This window comes from Polyodon spathula, chromosome 4 (genome assembly GCF_017654505.1).
Source record: "Polyodon spathula isolate WHYD16114869_AA chromosome 4, ASM1765450v1, whole genome shotgun sequence".
Taxonomy (NCBI): Eukaryota; Metazoa; Chordata; class Actinopteri; order Acipenseriformes; family Polyodontidae; genus Polyodon; species Polyodon spathula.
In genome coordinates this window covers 44,861,377-44,883,490 of record NC_054537.1, presented here as the reverse complement: position 1 = coordinate 44,883,490, position 22,114 = coordinate 44,861,377, and the positions used below count along the sequence as shown (strand labels likewise).

The window sequence follows — 22,114 nt, the reverse complement described above, 5'->3', positions numbered from 1 at the left end:
ATTTCTTCTTTGTTGTGGAGGATGGTACCATTTTTATAACTGGACAGTTTCTAAAACAAGTGATAAAGTAGCATTACTGGATCCAGAAATTAAACACTGTAACCAATAACAATACTTTGTGTGGCTGCATTAACATGTACTATAGTGATGGGTCATGCTTGAAATACAGACAATATGCTTTTCCACACTTGGAAAAAAGGGTTTAGATCAGAGTACTGAATCAGATGTTGCAAGCAAACTAAAATGTCAGTGCTCACTGTGCTAAGATGCTGCTCTTTAACAATCTGTTTCATGGTCAGGAAAATAACATAACAGTCTTTTTTTAAGGCTCTTAAAATAAACAACAGAAGATTTATTTTAGGCAGGTATACAATTACAGCATACCCACACACAATGGAAAATTCTTGCTGTTGCTGCATTTAGAATCCAAGTTGCGAGCATTCTGTTTTAATCGGGTTCCTCAAGTATAATCATGTTTTGTAAGTGCCAGGAACATTGAGGTGTAGATGGGATATGATGGGAAAGTCGTAGCGCAAACATATCACAGTTTGCATTTTGCGGCATAGTATATATTTTGTCATATGTACTAAGAGAAAATATGTTAATGAAGAGAACCACAATATACTAATTTATATATTTGTTGCGTCATCTTAGCAAGATCGCTAGCATTTTGAGTCATCATGTAAAAATATAACTTTGTACAGTAGGCATGTACAGTATACAGTACAGTAGTAAAATTAATAATACCTAACACACTTTCTTTTTACTTTAGCCTTTAGGCTACTGGTAACACATAATAAATCCTGCTGCTGCATTGTAGACATTGGTGTGCAGTGTGAATAAGAGATTATTTTAACGTGAAACTAAACGATTTTAGCATTTCTTTCTACAATTATTATTATTTTTAACTTGGCCTACTTAGTAGTCTAGACAATTAACACAAAATAGGTCATGGTGCCACATTGACAAGTTGTGATACTTACATGAGGACTGTCAATTCATACAAATTTCAAGGGCCCAGTAACAAATTTTATACCACTACTTCATATTATCATGAGTAGCTATTTTTCGGTTTTTATCTTTAAAAAAAAAATTCCGGGAATTTTTCTGAGTTTATTTTACATATACAGTAGATGCTGCTTATTAGCAACCTCTCGGTTCCCAGAAAAAAGTTGTCATTAACCGAACGTTGTATTAAGTGAAAAGCCACATTTTCAAGTGTATGTCTATGGAAAAGCGATGTAGAAACCGCGCACTGAAATACACGTCTTGGTTCATTAGCGTTAAAAAATAAACACAAAAAACACCAAATATCAGAACAAACAACTGTTTACTAAGACTACATGGATGTATAAAACAAAAAAGTATACACAGTACTGTACTGTACACATAGTACAGGGGTGGCCAACCAGTGTCTCCCGAGCCACATGCGACTCTTTTGTGGTCAAAATGCGGCTCTTCGAACTTCCCATATATTTCATTACACAATGAATAAGTTACTTTTTTTAAAATTCGTTTTTATATGTGTGTTATTTTTACAATAACTGAGTTTTTTTTTTTTTTTTTTTTTTTTTTTTTTTTCATCACAAGCAGATCAATTTCCAACCTTAGCCAATCAGCAGCGTGGCAGCAACACTTTTTTTGTTACATAGAAACTAACTAGCAAATCATATCCACCCTTTTCTGTGCATTCGGGACTTCAGTTACAGAAGCTTGGAAACCGTTAACTTTACTTTGAACAGGACCGGCTTCTGTTTTGTTCATAATGGCAGAAAAAAATAGTGAAAAAGAAAATATGAAGATGAATGTCGAACCTTCTTACCGGAGTAGGGGAGTAATGTATTTTCTTTGTTGAATGCAATGGAAAACTCTAGTGCCTTATTTGCCAGTGCCCGGTTGCATAAAACATCTTATTAAGTATTTCACTTAAGTGTATTTTTCATTTAGCTAAGGGAAAAACTGAAGGGTGTTGCTCAAAACATCTTAACCACTCTCCTTAGCTAAGGGAAAAACTTGTGGTGCATGGACTTTTTAGATTTCAACCAATAAGCAAGTAGTTTACTGTACTGTGTGGGCAGTTAAGGAAAACTACAGTATGGCTGATAAAAATTAAAAAAAAAAGAAACCCAAACTGGACAGAGGAGGAAAAACACAATACTTATGGAGGAATATAATAAAAGAAAGCAAACAATAACAGGCAAACTATGTCCGAATTTGACAACTGCCATGAAGCAGAAAAAATTGGCAGAAATAACTGAATGTCTGAATGCAAGAAATTTAATGGTAAATCCCAGCATTCACAAGATTAAATATATATATATATTCTGATTTCAGAAGAGCATCACAAAAAACAGGTACATCTACAAAAAAAAATGTACACTAAACATATTTGTTTAAACAATTTGTATGGCTGTGTTCGCAACAAAAGTGAGAGCAGTATCTTGTATTTAGCAGAATTAATCCTTAATCTCACTTAAGATGTTATGCAACTGGCCAAATATGTTTTTTTTAAGTATACATTTACATTTTTATAATAATAAAAAGCCGCCAGTTGCCACCGCTCTATTTGAAGAACAGGGAGCAATGCGTGATTTCTTCTTGTTTGGGGTTGTTAATCTGCTTCCAGCATTATACAGACATTTAAAAGACAGTATTTCGGTCAAATCAATAGTTTGTTATTAGTTGCTCGTCATCCGTTATAGCCAAAGGATTTTCTCTCTGCAAATCCTTCTGCTCAGTGTGGCTCTGTCCTCTTCAATTTCCAAAAACTCTGCCATATCGTTTTTTCGATTTAAGGGATCTCAGTAGGACATTTAAGTATTTTCACTTAGTTATCCCCTAAAGTCATTTTGTGCAACGGTTAACAAACTTAAGGGAAGTACTTAAATACAAATATTACTTAAATAGAACATTTGGGAAAACTAAGCAGGGAATTTCACTTAAGGTGTTATGCAACCGGGCACTCGCCTTTATGTCGCAGTTCAAATCTTCAAATCTGCAGCGTTATTTCACTACAAACCATGCCCGCATTGACACTGAATTTCCAAAAAGATTCTGAACTTCTATCTTTAAAAGTTATCGCTAGAACCGCCATGATAGTCATGCGCAATATGTGCTCATTTTGAAAATAAACATTTTATGTTTATTTTTTCCATTTAAATCTGGTGTTTCTGCTGTGCAAATGTTAGATATGTTCATGAATGCATCTTTTGAGTTGTATCGGAAAGTCTGTATTTCATTTTTATATCAGAGCTGATTAAAATGTACCCGTCAAAATGACTGCTGTCAGTAAAAAGCAAATGGATAAACAGACGCAAATGTTGACCAAATTTTCCAAACAATCTGAGACCGCGACTCTAGCCTACTCCTAGCAAGTGGCCTGGAACACTGCCCGTGCAAAAAAAGCCCTACTCCGAAGGTGAGTTTGTGAAATCTTGCCTTAGGGATGTTATTGCTATTCAAACAACAATCAACTGCAAAAGCAAATTTCAAACCTGCAGCTCTCACATCACACGATAGAACGTATCCATCTCAGATCTAAATAGTGACATTGAACTACAGCTGCATTCAGAACAATGTGCGTAGTAAAGAATGCCAAAAGTCACACTGAGTACAGATCCTGCCTGTATGTGGTATAAGAAAATAAACAATAGTAAGCTACTCACCCAAATAAGAAACAAAAACCAAACTATGCTTTTATATGTAGTGAAAATATATTTGTTTGGATATCAGTATTACATATGTACTGGAAAAAATAAAGGTCAGCTGCATTTAATAGTGTGTGTGATAGTAATTGTGGTAAAAATATCAGTGAAATGCTAAATTAAGCACTTTTTGAAGTTTGTGGCTCTTTGTCACTGTACATTTTATTTCTTTGGCTCTTGGTCTGTGAAAGGCTGGCTACCCCTGACATAGTACTACAACGACATACTATCAATATCTCTAAAAACAGTAAACAAACTTGGTATACAGGACTCACATTTAATACAGAAGCATCATTTTAAAAGAAGTAGTTGTTCAATGCTGTTTGTTTTTATATGATTCACCACCTCTAGCTGTAAATCACTCTCAATTTTGCGTGCAGCTTCGTAGACAATTTCAAAATGTGGGATACAACAGACTGAGAGGCCAAACTTTTCTGCTACCCGTACTTGTAGCTTGTACACGTAGTGCCTCCAGAATCTGAACTTTATCGGCTATAGAAAGGTCTACATGTTACAACAATCAGACTCAATAAATGTATATCTGCGTTATGAAAACTGATAAATAGACGCTTGGATACATGCACGCAATGTATTCGTGTGCACGCCATAGCCATAGAAATTGTAAAAAAAAAAAAAAGTTGTCATAAACCGGCAGGCAGTTGCTCATATCCGAAATCCATTAACATTAAAGTCTATGGGATGGGATTGGTTCCTGTGAAAATGTTGTTAATAACCGAAAGTTGTCAATAACCGGCATTCACTGTATTAAAGTAGGGACAAAATCGGTAAATACTGTTTTTAATTGAAACATCGGTAAAAAGCAGGGGGGAAAAATCTCAGAATACACACTTTATATGTGGAATATGATGCATAGCAGTTCTGGTTTCTGATTAATAATGTCCCTGGCATATCTGATAAAGCAGAATCTGTACAAGTCGAAGCCACGTTTTCCCAAGTTAGCTGGTAATTTGCAAACGTTTAAGCAATCACTGTGCTGACGGAAATAGTATCTACAGATGGTATGAACATGACATCAGCACAAAACAAGCCAGGTTTATTTGCCTTGAAATCATAAAAAGAAAAGAAAATTGACAGAACTGGACAGTGCAAGCCATCGGGAGATGCGTCAAAAATCACACTGGACATTTCCATCAATGCATATAAGTTTACAAACTAAAGCATCACCATTTTCTGTCAGATATTTACGGTTAAGATTGTCGGCTTAGGCAGTGTTTAACTGATGGTCAGTACTGTCACACGAAGTCCCTAATACATACCTCTATAATAAACAGTGGCTGTCCAGCAAAGCACAGCGCTCTGAGAAACTCATTAAAACAGTCATTCTGCGCTCTCTTTTTATTAACGCGTGTGTAAAAGCAGTATAAATGGATTGCTTGTCTCTCAGTTCACTTTGTTCTTTTAGTTTAATATCCCGCTTATTTTTCAGTATGTTCTTTTATTGTCAGCGTGAACATGTACCTCAGTGCAGCAGTATTTGCAGCGCAATGCATCCTCTGCCTCATCTGAGCCACTTCTGCAATTTTTGTATAATTCTGTATAGTTTTGTATAGTTTTTTGAATATTCATAAACTGATTTACGTTTTCTCCCCATTCCTCATCCACTAAAAATTATATTTTTGTGTAAGTATTTCAATTTAGTTTTTGATCAAGCTAGTAGTTACTATACCCAGCAATTGCCACAATAATCAGTACTTTGATTGGCCAACATAATCAGGTGATAATGTATTTGTGAAGTGACAGAGAACCACATTTGAACGTTATTTGATCCTCTGACGTCTAAGCATCTGCTGTATCCTAGGATACAGTGTAGGGCTGCTTATTACAATGTCGGAGTAAATGTCGGATAAAAATATGATCCTAGAAAATAGTACCAGGAAAATATTGAGTAACAGACAAAAATCAGGTATAAATCAGTAAAAACCGTATAGTCGTTTTCATTTAAGTTAGTCAGGGGTGCAGTGCTAAATTGTGCACAATTACAAACCACCTGCACATTAGATCACTGTGCTGACGGAAATAGTATCTACAGATAGATGTGTTTCCTATTCTATAGCTGTTCAGAATGAGCTGGAGGGGTTAGTGACACGTGTGCAGTCTATTGCTCCTAAAATGTTTGGAAAACTAGAAATGTCGTACTGCCTTTTAAAGGTTTCCTAATTGCGACTGTTTAAAACATGCTTTCATAAGTTCTTAATAAATTGATGCAATTGTAAGTGTCGCAATTGCCTGCAGCTTTAGTACATCTCATTACAATATTTGAGAACCCCCATTCCCTATCGCCACCCAATTCTTTGTGAATGTATGCAGGAACCCCTTAATTACATATTCATCTAAGGCCGAATTGCAAAGAAAAGCTGCTGCCACAAATCATTCCCTAAAAAGTTGCTAACAGCATTGTGCTTGTTTAGTACATTTCACCCTAGACTTTGACCCGTTTGCAACTGATTTGCCACCATAGCAACAGCCACTTTAGTACATCTACCCCTCAAGTGTGATACAGCATTACTGCTGCATGAAAAACATCCTCACAACTTGTAATTATATCAACAGGTTATTACCTGTTCTAGGTATCCATTCAGTAATTTGAATTCAGCAAAACATGTTCAGTCCGTCTTCATTTGGGACCAAAAAATTGTGCTGGAGTGACAAAACTATTGGTACACTTGAAAAAATGGTTTCTTTACATAGACAGTATTATAGGACAATAATAACTCACCAAACATTAAACACAACAGTGTCTGTGGATGGCCGAGCTCTCAATGATGTGGTACAGAGAAACAAAGAAGTCCAAACAGTTTTTAAAAGAAACAACCAGGGCTGGTATTTATTCTTTTGTGGTGTTAAGCATGTTGGGTTAAGTAAGGACAGATGCAACCCAGTGCACAAAACAAAAGTAAGTTGTAACCAATAAAATCCACGGAAAACTCTGTAGATCAAGGAGTAGCAGGGAAAGTTGTGTGCCTCCAAGTGGATCCTGGTACGGGAAAACCTTCATCTGGCTCAGCACCCTCAAGTATCGGAAGGTCGATTTACAGACCGGACCCTCCTTTGTCCATCACAATGCCTCAACACAATCTTTATCTGTTATTAGCATGAGCCTGTTTAAATCATTCCCTTAGAAAGATGGTGTGGCAAGGATGACTTTGAGTGGCCTGGGTGGTGATGTCAGACCAGAAACAGGACACTGCAGAGAGAGGTACGGGGGTGAAAGTGTGCACTGCGGTGCCGTTTTTAATCCACACAAAAATAAATAAAAAGGTTGCACAAAAACACTACTCGCAGAGCAAATTAATGGTTTAAACAAAACAAACCTCGAACACTAAAAAAACCTGAGCAATCGCCTTCACTGATCCTGTTGTTTTTTCTTTCTTTCTTTCATTTTGCTTTGTTTCTCTCCCATCTAACTCTCTCGCTCTCGCTCCAAAACACTCCACCCCTAAACAGCGAAAACTGCAGGGTTTTATATTGGTGACCATCTCCTGAGTAGCCACAAATTAATCAATTAATTAACTCGGGAGATGGTCACCTTCTACACAGGGTTTTGTGGGATGGGGCTTTCCCATCCCTGCTGCCAAACAATAAACAAACAAACAGAATGGTGTGTTTTTAAATAAACACGAAATACATTCAAGTCATACTACTACAGTGATAATAATGATAACATAATGAAAGTAATAATCATAATAAAAGGGGCGGACATCCTGAAATGATCCTCTTCTGAGCTTAGATATACTCTAATTCCAGACAGAAAAGACTTAAGATTGTGCTGGATTCCAGAATAAATTCTGGATTGTAGAGGGTATCACACAATTCATTTCAATAGGGATTTGGTGGGACTTGTATATATTTGTATATTTTCTGTATTGTTGGTGTTACTATTGTTATTGTTTGACAGATTGGATGGGGTTAAGTGCTCCAACCAGATAAAATCATGAGAACACATGGTAAACAGTGAGTTCTTATTGATAAACGGTCTGTTGAGCATGCATATGATAGCTTGTGTATCATATGCACAGTATATGCACAGTAGAAACTCATTATATACAGTAGCTTACCACACAATTGCCTGGTTGCTTGAAGAAACAAGAATGCATCAGTTTGGCATAACAGTTTGGTTGAAGACCTCAACACTTGGATTGGATTTGTAACGAAGTAAACAATTGGTCGTGTTATGAACAAACACGTAGCACGATAAACCAGTTTTACACACGGCTTAATTTGTGCATTATGCAAACATCTCTCAAAATTGTGCCGAATTATACAGAAAATGTAAATATTTTGTAGAGGGGCTGAAACAGACAGAATTTTACAACATATGTTTACATTTATAAAAAATTCATACTTTCAACTGTAATTCTTTAATGTTTTAAGTGGGGTCATTTTAGGTATTTCAAAGTTGCATTATCATTAAACTCTGACAGTAGTCCATTTTGGGCAGTTTCTAACTTTGAATATAATAGTAATATATGTCACGAATGGTGTGTTAACGGACCAACACAACTGCTTTGTTCTTACGAAGTCAAACCGTATTGTCAAAAACAACTAACTGGGGTTTCAGTTCATTAAATTGTATAGAAACATGACGCAGATAAGATATTATATATATATCTTCTATCATATATATACATATTATATATATATATATATCCTATATATATATATTATATTATACACACACACACACACATATATATATATATATATATATATATATATATATATATATATATATATATATATATATATTATATATATTAACTTACAGTGTATTTTTAGAGGGTTTGGTCCACACTCTGTACTGTAATGTAAAAAGTACAATTTATATTTGCTTGAGAATATACCCATTTAATCTTTATTCCTTTGACAACTCTGAGAGAAAGTCTGAAAAATCTTTATCTTAATCAAGAGAACTGCTTAGTAAGTCAGAACCTCTGCTGTGGCTCTCAGCTTCAAGCAGATTTTGTTTAAACCTTGCACCCTAAAACTGACTGCAGTGTAAATTCGTGGGCTTAATGTCTACGGCTATGTGTGCTATACCAAAACTGTCCAAAATGTCATACTGCCCTCTGGTGGATGATAGAGATTGCTCAGCTCAGTAAAATTTATTAACATGAGCTTTTCTCAAGGTTTGTCTTAACTCATAAAATCAATATTCTTTTGAACTTGTAAATTTACAAACATTGAAAATGTAGTGTATTAGCTTACAGTATAATTTTGAGTAATTATATTAGCCTTACTCAAATCACTGAAAATTAAGTAATGTATCTTTAGAAAATGATTTAAATTCAGTTAATTCATTAAAATTATATTGGATGTTTATGATTTTATTTGGTACTGCATTGTGTGATATCACATCAGGAGAGTAGAATGTAATTATCAAGTAAAAATTAATAACTTAGGAAAAGTTATTTAACATGTGTATTTTAACTGAAATGCTATGCCTGCACTGAAAAGCTATAATGGGCATGGATTGAAAGTCAACACCCCATGTGACTGTGTACCGGGCGTGTTGGGTATTTGTGTCTACGCTTCATTTTTTTCAAATACAGTGGCTGATCGAGGGACTTCTCGGGAATACGGAGGAAACTCAAAACGAACAATAGCCACAACAACTCTCGGGTCCCACTTCACCATCTACCGAAGAGCAGCTGGCAAGTTTAATCGATCCTGTTGCTGAAGAAGGTGAAGCTGAAGGTGGCAGCATATCTGGTAGCACTGTCACCGATGAAGATGGCAACGTGGGATCGAGGCTCAACTCCAACAGGAATGCTTTTCTTTTGTGGCTGTTGACAGTATATGCAATAAGCCGCAACTTTTTTACACTGCAGTGGGTATCAGACGGCTGAATGAAAATAATATTAATAATGCTTGCCCACTTAAATATTTTTATTTCAATTTTCACATATATACATGTATATTATTAATAGAGAGGACAAAGCGAGCACAGGGAAGTTTACAGTACACTACAGTTCTCCAGTGCCATTCATTAAAAGATAAGAAATTGATATACCTGTGTATAGGTAGGTTATGGTTACTAGTTCGATGCACAAGAATACTCCTGTGCAGAGTGGATGAATTATACACACTCTCTCGTATATAGATAATCAAATAGATAGACAGAATGTTGATGCCTATATACAGTGCCTATAGAAAGTCTACACCCCCTCAAAATCTTCACCTTTGTTGCCTTATAGCCTGGAATTAAAATGCATTAAATGTTTTTTTTTTTCATTTATCTACACATCCTACCCTACAACTTCCATATAAAAAAATAAATTCTAGAAATTTGTAGAAAATTCATTAAAAATAAAAACTGAAATAGCTTGGTTGGATAATTAGCTCAGGTGTAACCAATCCCCTTTAAAATCACACACCAAGTTAAGTGGCCTCCACCTGTGTTAAATTGTAGTTATTCACATGCTTTCAGGATAAATTCAGCAGTTCCTGTAGGTTCCCTCTGCTGGGTAGTGCATTTTAAAGCAAAGACTCAACCATGAGCACCAAGGCGCTTTCAAAAGGACTCTGGGACAAAGTTTTGATGAATAAAAATACTTTGCATTAACTGATGCTGTTTCATGGAAATCCGATGAAGATAAATGTTTTAAACTTTGCTTACTAAAGATATCATTGCAGTTACAAAATACTAAACAGTCTACTAAAGTTACCCAAATATGTATGCAAGATAATACTGAAGTTACTTAAAACCGAAGTGCTTTTGAAATATGCTCAAGTTAACGCTTCATTCCTTGACTGCTGTACTGAAACTTCTGACTTGCATTTCTTGAACAACAGTGTAACACACACATGGAGGACGCCAACCTGCGTGTGTTTTTGTTGCATTGTGGGACATTGTAACATGTGAAGAAGATGCCATCTTGTCTTTCTTCAAATCCCATGTGTATAGATCCCAACTCGGATCTCAAGTTACAAAACGGAAACCCTATTAACCATGTGCAGAAAGCCATGTAATCCTTCATTCCAGACTGTTCTTTCTCCCAAATAAGGATGGGTAACAACTTATGTATTTCCATGGTGCATACATAGATTGTAGTATTAATTATGTTTAAATTGTTTATGACGTAATTATATTAACCCATACCCTATGTTGAAAATATACGACTGCATTCCAACTGAATATATGGTTCATATTTTTCTTAAACATACTTAGTATAATACTTTATTATAAGTTGAAAACTAATTAATACAACCAAATACAATATACTTAATATTTTTTTTTAACTTTTCAAATAAAATATTTTTACTTGTTTTAAATAAAATGTAGAGTGACCAATTATTATTTGTATTTGTTTTCCCCCCAGTTTGGAATCCTCTGATCTCACTAGCCTAAAGTCAGAATTGTTTTTACGCTGAGCAGTCCAGAGCAGGTGGGTGGGCTACCGATCCCAGAGAACAGAGATCAGCCCTGCTTTTTATCTGCTCTGAATGTGCTCGGTGTCTGGCCAGTAGGGTCAGTTGTTGCGCAATGAGTAGAAGGAGTCCCTGCCGGTTTCCCATCCCCCACCCTGGGTGCGTCAGAGCTGAAGGCTGAATATATTTTACTAGTTTTGTCCAGTTCGGCTTGGATTTTGGTGTCTGACCAAATTTCTGTTGGAGCTTCAGTTTCTCCCGACTAGATTTCCACAGTGAAAAACTGGGACTTTTTTTTTTAATTCAATTCACTGACACCAAGCAACTCTGCAGCTGTTAAAATAACAATATATAATAACACAATGATAGTTTAAAAATGAAACATCGGATGAATTTATTGCACATCATAACAACTCATTATTTTATTTATATTGTCATCTAGTCAACACGTGTTAAATGTACAAAAAGCGAGATTTAAAAAAATAGATCAGCTATTACCATTTAAACTTATGGTGTACCAATAATCAGAATGATTAAACAAATAATCCGTATAATTGTTTATTATATTTTTGAGTGGTGCTAACACAACCTAATACATTACTCTGCTATTAACTTGTAGAGCACGCTGATGCATTTTTGCACTTAATAATAAAAACATTTAAAAAGATACAAGTCACAAGTTCCCAAAGACATTTTTTGTTTTTTGCTCTACTTGTTTACTCAGAATATGAACTAAACTACATGCAAAATGTTTACTTCCGAGTCAGGTTACCTTGTTTAGTTTGTTTCCTATGTGTAAAAGGTCTGAGTCCAGCTGTTGTACACATTGACGTTTAGCAAGCAAACCAGACTTGGTGCGTTTGTCAAACTGACCGAGACCATGGTTCTTTCCCAAGCAGACTTTGTTGTTCACACTTCACACCAAATGTACTGAACCGTACAGAGTGTGTACCAAACTCTTAAACTGACCCAGAACACACCATTAGAGTTCCATAGCAGCAAAAGTAACATTTTTATTATGTAAATGCAGTATCTAACTGTCTGAATTCCTACAAGAGACTACTGGATGTGGCTGGAATGAGGGTCTGTCAGCCATGTTAATAGTGTATAAGCTGGTTATCCTGCTTTACCCAAAGTAAATGGACGCTGTCTAAGTAATACTGTAAATACAGTAGCTTAACACTTTTTGAAGTTCCTTCTGTGAAACGTTCTTCCCCAAAACTCTTTGCCCGTTAGTGAGAATCCTTTAAGGTTTCAATACAGTTAATCATATCGGCTTGCTACAGAATAAACCAAATTAAAGTACTTTGACATGCCTCGTAAGGGTGTTGCTTATTTGATAAATATTGTACTTAATAGCCTGAACTCACACAAAATGTATCATATTTGCTGCAGTGTAAGAGGAAATTATCAACTGTAGTCTTCCCTCAATAAGGAATTTGTGTTATTTTTTCATTTAATTAATTTAGTTGTGAGTTGGTCATGTTTTTAGGGGATTTTAATATGATTATTAGATAAGCAGTCTCAAACTAAATGTCAGTTGGAGCATGCATGCAAATTATTATTAAATCCAGTGTGTATTGTGTGGGAATAGGCTTTACCTTGTTAGTCCTGTAGCTGGCAGCAGTGTGTGGGTAAAACAAAACCACTAGCAAAAGCACTAAAACCTAATTGCTTAATAATCATTTTAAATAATAAATGCTTATAATATGTTACATTTAAAACATCATAGTTGATAAGTTCAGGGTTAATACATGATTTGGCCAAAAACAATTGAGAATTTCTGAAATCTGTGCAAATGTTATGCCTTGCATTATGCAGTCTTTATCTTCGTGTGAACCTGAATAAAACATTAACCTCCATTGTTGTCAATACAATTACAGGTAAACAAGCTTGTGATATTGCAATATTTAAGCTGGCCCACTGTGACAGGGTAGCTTCACAGCCCAAGCTGTTATCGGTTTGAGTTGCTTACTTGTCCCAACTCTTAGGATTTTAGACAGCACAGTATTCCATAGCAAAGCCCATGAATAAATATATGTGTATTGAAATCATAGTAGAACAACACTTGAAAAACGAGAAACCACAATAGAAACAGATAAACATAGTACCTGGCCCATATCCTACTTTGAGTTAACTGATTCTTAATATTTTGAGGGCATTTAAATGCAAGAATGATTAAAAAGCATGGTCAAGATTGGGCAGCATATATAAGCTGCATTGGTATAAATACTTACAAAACAAGGGGCATGAAATAGAAGAAGCTGTTTGTGCATATAGATGCAGGGAACCATCAAAATGCTAACAACCTTGTACAGGTTACCTTCTATAGTTCCTAAGTGCAAAAGGACCGAGACCACCTCTTTAGGTGGACTCGGAACGGTTCGTTTCCCCAGCGGACTTTGTTGCTCACACTTTATACCAAGAGCACCGAACTGTACCTTACTGAGTGTGGGCCAAACCCCCTAAATGGACCCAGTGTGAGAACAGCCTCCTGTATATAAAACAGAGAATGCAGGCTTTATAATTGCACCTACAAAAGATGCAAATAGGTTTGTCATTTTAGATACAATATTGTAAACTTGTTTTAATAAATTAGAAAATGAAAAAGCCATATCTGTGTGGCATATACATGATACCATATAAAAATACTGAAATTGGCCAAGCAAATCACATTCCAGCTTGGGATTTCCTGTAGGTATGTATTTTTACTATGTAAGCATTTTTTGGGGTCATGTGTGAAAGGCAAGTTCAAGTTGGAATTATAGATACATGCAGGGCCGGTGCTCTGCAACTTGCAAACTGCAGGTTTTTGATTCAGCTTGTATTGTGCAGTCGCTCTGTGTGCTTGGATGTAACCTGGTTTCTGTTTTGAAAAATTATATGGACCGTGTACAGATTTTATAAAGAGGGTTTTCAGTGGTAAATGAGATTTTTAAAGGACTGTTTCATAAGTTCAATAACATTTTGAACTGTAATATGAAACTAAATGTTCTGGTGAAAGTTAATGTTTTGGCATTAATGTTCCTTTGATATCGCAAATGAGCTTTTTCTTGTTTAAACATCTATCCTGCAGAAGAACAATACTATATCAGAAAAACATCTTATTTTTACTAAGTTAGTATTTTAAGAGTGTAAAATTGAACATGTCTATAGAACAATACAGTACTGTTTGTGTGGCAGATATTATGGTTAGAATAAGCTAAGCAGACCTTTTATGAAAGGATATAGCTTTTTAAGTTAGCTAACAAGTTGTGCTAACACTTTGGGTAACAAAGGTTTATCTGAGGTGAAAATAGAACTAGTTATGTGGTAATATTATCAAAAGAACACACTCTCAGTGCACCGTATGATTTGAAAATACAAACATGTACAAAATCTTGCAGAAAGGGCAACACAGACGTTGTCATGCCAACTACTACCTTCCCAGCGTCAGTCTGCAATTAAAGTAACTTCATGCTTTTAGAATACTTGCATAACTTGTTTTCTTTTTTCTTAAGGGTAACACAGCAAACACTGTCTGTATGTGCAAGAAATACACAAACACGCAATACAGTACATCACAAGTTCATCATTACTATTATTAATACATTTCTCAATTGTAACTGAGATACACGAATAGCTTAGAGCTTTGGGATTTCTTTTAATGAAAGGTGCTATACAAAATAAATATTTTTAATTCTAAGGGATCAATTGAATAATTCTTACTGGAGAGTAGAGAAATCGGAGGGAGAGACAGAAAACCAGAAACCTGTCTATTAAATGCACTGGTGACAACTTATATGGGTAAGTTTGAATGTGACAGTAGTTTAGCTCATCAGTTTAAAAAAAAAAACCATCAAATAAAAAAATAACTGCTTTATTCAACACGTGTCCGGGTTCCATTTAAATTTATTACATATGTATTTACAGGTTAGTAATATTGCCAGTGTGATAGGCAAAATTCAGATTTTTATTTTTGCGTCAATTGATTCCGAACTTCAGAGAACGGAATGGAACACATTTTATTAACATTGGTATTTACTGTCAAAACACTGTAAATTCCCATACGTTAAAACTATTAATTTAACAAATTTGGTGCAATGCCAGTTACCGTGGTGCTGCTGTAAACGTCACAGGAACGGTGTTTAGCACATAATGCAGATTCCTTGCTTTTTTTTGCAGGCTCCCATAAAGTTGCCGCACTAGGAAACTGCCTAATTTGCCTAGGGCTTCCACCGGGCCTGGATTAATATTTTCTTATTTTGATTAATGCCACTCCACACTATTGTATTGTGGTTGTTTGCCCTATGGCTCACTTGCCTATAACTTCATTTTTCGATGCATGTTGTTGTGTTCTGTTGATTTCATCTTTCTTCTTGGTACATGTAAGTTTACCAGATATTTGTCCATTTGGAACCTCTGGAACCAAGTGGTAGACAACCAGTTAACCTTTATGTGTATAATGCAGTATTGATCTTGATCACATATCTAAAAAGCAGGTACTGTACAGTGCATGGCATCACTTACAGTGCACACAGTCTATCAGCAGCTGAGATCTGAGTGCATGGAGGTAATACACATACAATGTCAATTTCTATTTACTCTGTTTATGTAAGTGAGATTTTTAAGCCCATCTTCTCTTAATGATTGAGGCAGGTGCTCTGTAAACATACTTGGTCCGTATTCTTTATTTTGACTGGACAGCAGATTATAATGGTATTACATGTACCATGGGTATTGCTTACTTTATTCTGTAGCTTCTTGCCTAACTGACTAAACATGCTCTTTAGAAAAGGTTTTAAAATGAATTATGATCATCCCCTAGACATGACTAGCTGGGCTGTTTCAGTAAAATAAATATTTTCTTTGTTAAAATTGAAGTCTGTCTATAATACTGTGGCAGGTTGGCTGTAGTGGGTAAGTAAAGGTAACACACACAGCAACTGCGGGGTAAATATGAGTTGCTACGGCGCTCACTATTTATTAAACAATAATACACTTTAAATAAGCACAAAACAAAAGGGCACATTGGCCAAAGTAAACAAACACTAGAACAGAACACAAAACGAATGAAAACGAGTACCCTTCAGGAAAGTGATTAGGCTGGTAGGGTTTGTAGAATAGCCATCGTATTTCCAGTCTATCTCTCCAGACAGGCACATCTCTGTTCTCCACTCCCCCCATCAAAAGCAGTGGGTCTCCATTTATATGCGACCATCTCCAGATTAACAACAATCAATCCGGAGATGGTCACATTAAATTAGTCTGTGTTCAATAATCAATAATTACTTAGCCAACAGTCACGCATTCTCATAAGAGGTACAGCAAAATAAACAATACAAATGGCTGCAACTTTTCGTCTGTGCCACAAATAATAAGAATACAGGCTTTCTGCTGTCATATATAATACAATAAATCATAATAATACAATCAATCATAATAATACAATAAATCCTAATAATACAATCAATCACAGTAATACAATAAATCATAATAATTTATATTTGTACAAGCAGAAATACACAAAGAGCCCACTTTTTAATTTGGCCAAAGATACATTTTCTTTGGCTTCCAGTACCCTGACCACACCTAGAAAAAATGTATTGCCCTTCCTCGGAATTTAGGTTCCTCTCTTATCTTCTGCCTCTGCATGTGAACTCCAGCCCTATGAAGGCTCCATGCGCAGATCGTGCTGTTGTTATTAAACGGAGAGCATGTGATCTGAAATGCAAACTTCCATTACGCCAAAACTGCAATAGTGTGGATGAAGATTCTCTTTTATAGTACTCACAAACTACAGTAAATTATACCAGCTAGACCAAGTTTGTTATTTAGTTTTTTGTTTTAGGTTTAATATGAAACTCCCTTGTTTCGTTTTCTGCTTTGAAATACTTTCCATTCAAAACAGCATCATTTTGAAGGATCAGGTCTTAAATAGTTAAGCTAATACCACTGTCAGTTTGCACTTTCACCTAGTGCCTTCATTAGTGTTAAACCTAATGCGTACATTTTTTCTCTGCAAGTTTAGGAGACATATTCAGCAAATCAGTGCCTGAAACAATGTGGTTACACATGATATCAGCTATATTATAATACAGTTATTATTGTAGCTGACACTAGCCTTAAGTGAATAAAATGCTGAAATTATAAGCTGTCGGTACCCAATCAGTACCGTTTCCCATTGGTTCAAAGCAACAGTTTTTAGCCTGTATCATTCTTCACATTTAAAAAGAGCAATACACACATATCAAACTGTGTTTCTTAAAGTAGAAGTGGTTAGGGCAACATGCATCTTTAAAGGGTTGAATTGGAGGTAGGTGTAATCCTGAGGCAGTAGGTAGGTACTGTTTGAGCTGTCTCCAATCAAAAACTAAATCTTAAAACTTAATCACTTTATTACAGATTTGGTTTAATCAAATTGTGTATCTTTCAGATACATTTGGTTTCCTTTCAAGTACGAAATGTAACCATTACCGAATGGGTATTTACCTCCTAAAGACCCGAAACCTGAATAAGATAGAACAAAGATGCTCAGCCGAGCCTGTGACGCAGTAGTGCCCGCTCACGAGGGTATAAAGGACTGCATGCACAGATCTCTGCTTCATTTTTCCTTTCAAGAACTGACCTGACAGGAGAGCCTATTCAGTTAAGTACCTGTTACTTTTTCTGCTATAGATTTGAGCATTTATTGTGGTTTTACACAAATTAAATATAATATTAAAATAATTGCTGTATTTTACTAATTACATGGATTTGTGCACTACAGCCTGTTGTTTGGTACGTCCCGCTGCGGCCTTGTGCTCCATATGAAGCCACAGACTTTGTGCTCTACCCCCAGGCTGCAATAGCTGCGGCTGGAGTTATTTTACTCTCGTTTTGGCTTCGGCCCAAATTACAAGATGGTTTGTGTAATTAAAGTAATTGTTATTACTGTATTTTGTTGAGAAATATATAATTTTTTTCTCATTCTGTTCTGTTTTTACAGAGACTACACGCAGGCCTGTCTGCAGCGTGTAGTGACGGCAGCTGCTGAGCTCGGCGGCACTGCGCAGGATAAAAGGGTGCTCTGTTGGTGATTGCTTACAATCTCTACCACAGCATCTTAATGCCGTTTTGGGGTACTGTACCGTACTGAACTGGGACCGAGGTTACCGCACTGGTACCATACCATACCTGGCTCTACACTTACCAAACCGGTACCATTCCGGTACCGTTCTGGTTCTGACCAGTACCATACTGTACTGACATGGTGCTAAAAGTCACCGAACCAACCCAGTACCGTCCCGGTTCCGACTTGGTACCGTACCGTGCTGACCCGGTGCTAAAGTCACCAAACTGATTCCGAACCATCCCAGTTCCGACCCAGTAATGTACTGACCTGGTTCTACACTCACCAAACTGGTACCATTATGGTGCCATCCCGGTTCTGACCAGTACCATACTGTACTGACCCGGTGCTAAAAGTCACCGAACCGGTACTGACCGGTGCTTACATCCCCGGTCCGGTACCAAGCTGGTCTTATTCGGGTCTTGAACAGCCCCGTTGCTGGCTTTAAGCAGACGGAGGCTGCTAGTACATTGTTACTGTAGACTGCATTGCTACTTGCACGACGTGGTGAGCATCATTTGGGAGAGATTTGGGAGAGCAGAGAGTCAATATGGGGAAAAGTAAAGAGCTATGTGAAGACCTTATGCAGAACGTTATTTCTTGTCATAAAGCTGGAGAAGGATACAATAAGATTTCCAAGCATGTGAGTATCCCAATTTCAACTATTGTTTCTATTATCAAGAAGTACAAGACTCATGGTCCTGTCACAACGCTCCCGCGGTCTGGAAGAAAGAAGCTTCTTTCACCAAGAACAAGAAAATGAATTGTGAGGAAGGTTAATAACAATCTGAGATTGACTGACAAAGATATTCAAAGTGAATTGGATACAAGTGGGACTGGGGTTTGCATTTCAACCACAAAAGCTAAACTTTTGTTACAAAAGATTTTTCCTATAATTATTTGTTTTCGAGAAATTATACATTTCCATTGGGGTATGGTTTAAGTTTTGACTACAGCTGTATATAGCTTTACATTTTGATCAGTTCAAAGAAATTTTACATATTCTTAACCCACACATACCCATCCCAACTTAAATTCTTATATGCTGCAACATAGTGCTAACCCCACGATAAGCATTATAATATGTACAGTATAAAATTAATTTAATAAATATACATTTAGGTTAATCAAACCTTCTTGCAAAAATGTAAACATTCCAGTTGTTGTCGCCATTTAATGATACACATGGCATTATTAAACTGACGAAATAAAAAAAAACAACATTTATTTGTGTTTTTTATATTATAACCTGACAGAAACTACATGTTTAAATCTTGGCATTGGCAATATTCTGTTTTCCAGCCAAAGTAAGGTTGACCCTGATATTGCTTACATTTCGGTTTTATATAATTGTCAGGTACCATATATATATATATATTATTATATATATTATATATATATATATAATATATATATAGATCTTTATTTTTTTTTGGATAGAAGAGTTAGCTTCAGTTACTGTTTAAAACATGATACAGGACCACATAATTTCACAATTTGAAACGACATCATATGGTGTACAGCCAAGATGGTTTTTAAATTCTAAAGAAAAATGCGGCACCTGTTTGTTGTTACAAGGATTTTTCACAAATGTAGTTGGCATGTGATTTAAAAAAAAATAAAATAAATGAGTTTCCGTGGCAACTAACCATTAACCCGCTATGCAAAGCAGTAGAAACTCTGCGCCTACGTCAGTACTGGGGAAGTGTTCCATGTATGTGGAGTGTATTTAAAGAGAGGACTTCAGAAGCAAAGCAGATGAACAGTTTAGTAACAAGGTGAAAAAAGGATTTAAATGCATCAATTTTAGTTTTTTAGAAGTGGCTACAGTATAATTAAGTGCTAATGACGGACATGGAGGTCCCTAACTGTGTTGTCACCAAGAGGGCACCCCCCATAAAGGAGGCTTAAGTCACGGTCACGTGATCTTGGTAAGGGAAGCCTTGGGTTAATTCGATACCTTCTGCTGTCGGGAGGCTGAATTGCAAACCGAAACCCCTTTGACTCATTACAGTAACAATTAACTTTCAAGGTCGCTGCGTCCATGATTGCAGCAGGCTTGAAGGAAAAATGATAATGAGAGTTGTGTGTGCAGTCCCTATATGCCCTCGGCGGTGGGCATGACTGCGTCACAGGCTCTGACAAGCAGCTTTGATGTATTATTCAGGTTCTGGGTCTTTAGGAGATAAATACCCATTTGGTAATGGTTACATTTCTATTTCAGGGAACCAGCGTTATGGTAATAAACATTTTAATATATGACTTGTTTGTTTTTTCATTAAACAAAATGGTGACACATTTTCATTGAAGAAATATTAAAAATGTTCCATTGTTTTTAGTCTCAGATGTAATTGCATTCAGAGGAGTTGTTGCTAAAAATAAAATAAAAAATGACTGTATTGTTACCAGTGGTATAATAGTCAGACACGGTGGTGATTTTCTGTTGTTTTTGTTTCAGTTACCGTTTAAATATTTTTTACATTGTTAATGTTACCTTTGTTGAACTGAATCTTTAACTTTCGATTTGTTATGTGGAGACCCATGCAACCAATGAACTACGTGCTAAAATGGGGAGGAGAACTGCATCTGGTTACTGTAGATGAATTTCATTGTGATTGTATTAGCAATGGAGCTGTCAAGTCCCTAAATATTAACTTTCAACATAACAAGTACTCCAATACTTTGATATTGCTTGTTTAAAACCTAGAAATTAGGGTTTTTGTTTACACTGACAGGCGATCACTGGTAGATAATGATCTGAAATGCTTCATCTTGATTTGCTGATGCAGCGTCCAATGTCCTATTAGGTTTATAATAAATTGTATTCCAAAGTTGTACTGCATTCACCAAAGATTTCAAAAACATTTAATTACATGTCAGAAACAACAATATCCCTATTGTTCTGCTGTTGTTTTTTCCTCTTTAAAAAATTGTTTTGTAGTGTTATGTCAAATGTTTTTTTTTTTAATAACTCACAACTGAGTTGATTAAATATAATGTGCTTTTGTTTGTGAACAGTTAGGGTGGATGATCTAACCGCAAAATTATTTTGGTGGTGATGGAAAAGGTTAGAATGTAGTCCTAAAGTTACAGAATTTATTATCAATATTATAGATAGAGTACATTTACAAGGAAGGGATTGGTGTTTATAAAATGGCAATGAAAAATGGCATGCTGACCAGATAACTATTGTATACAAATTCAAATATTGTTTCCACAACTGAATCCCATAATAGAACACCCCATTTACTGTATTATTACATAGCCTTAATGATTCGAACCCTATTATATGAACTGTGTGACTCAAGGTCCCTGCCCACCACTTATATTATTATTGTTATTATAATTCTATACAATGGTGAATGATAATTTCCTATAAACTTTGGTGTTTTACAGTCTTATTATACACAGTGATGGCATGAGACCTGTGTGTAATAAGAGTATGAGGTGGTGCCAGCCCTGTGTATAATAAGGTTGATGGTAAAACTGCTAACCTCAGTTTTGTAAACCAAACTCCGCCAGTGCATGAACACAGCAAAACACCATCAATACCAAAACAACAATGGTCTGCAGATTTTAAATTATATCCGCAGAATACTGGGAGAAACCTATGGAAGAGCAGAATAACGTAAGTACATGGCAAGTTTAATAAGAAATTACGTTAGCCACTTGCCCTCTGTGTATTATGTTTTGCGATGCAAATTTACAGGATTGGCCGATCGATTTCACCCAGCAAACTTTAAAGCTGTTTAATATTCTGTAATGCTATTCCCTTGCATCAGGTGGTGTGTTATGCAACAGTCGCATCAGGAAAGCCTTGATAGAATTACTGCATTATTATGCACAGTTGAATGTACGTTATTCCTTATATTGCTGTCATTATTATGAACATTGATACAAAATGTGATTTTTATCTCTCACAACGTGCAGC

General features: G+C 35.9%; 1 protein-coding gene across 4 annotated transcripts in view; it reads left to right on the top strand.

Moving 5' to 3' along the window:
- The window catches only part of LOC121314573 (solute carrier family 12 member 7-like), a 116,858-nt gene that overhangs the window by 5,017 nt on the left and 89,727 nt on the right, over nt 1–22,114 (top strand). The gene's annotated exons all lie outside the window — the stretch shown is intronic.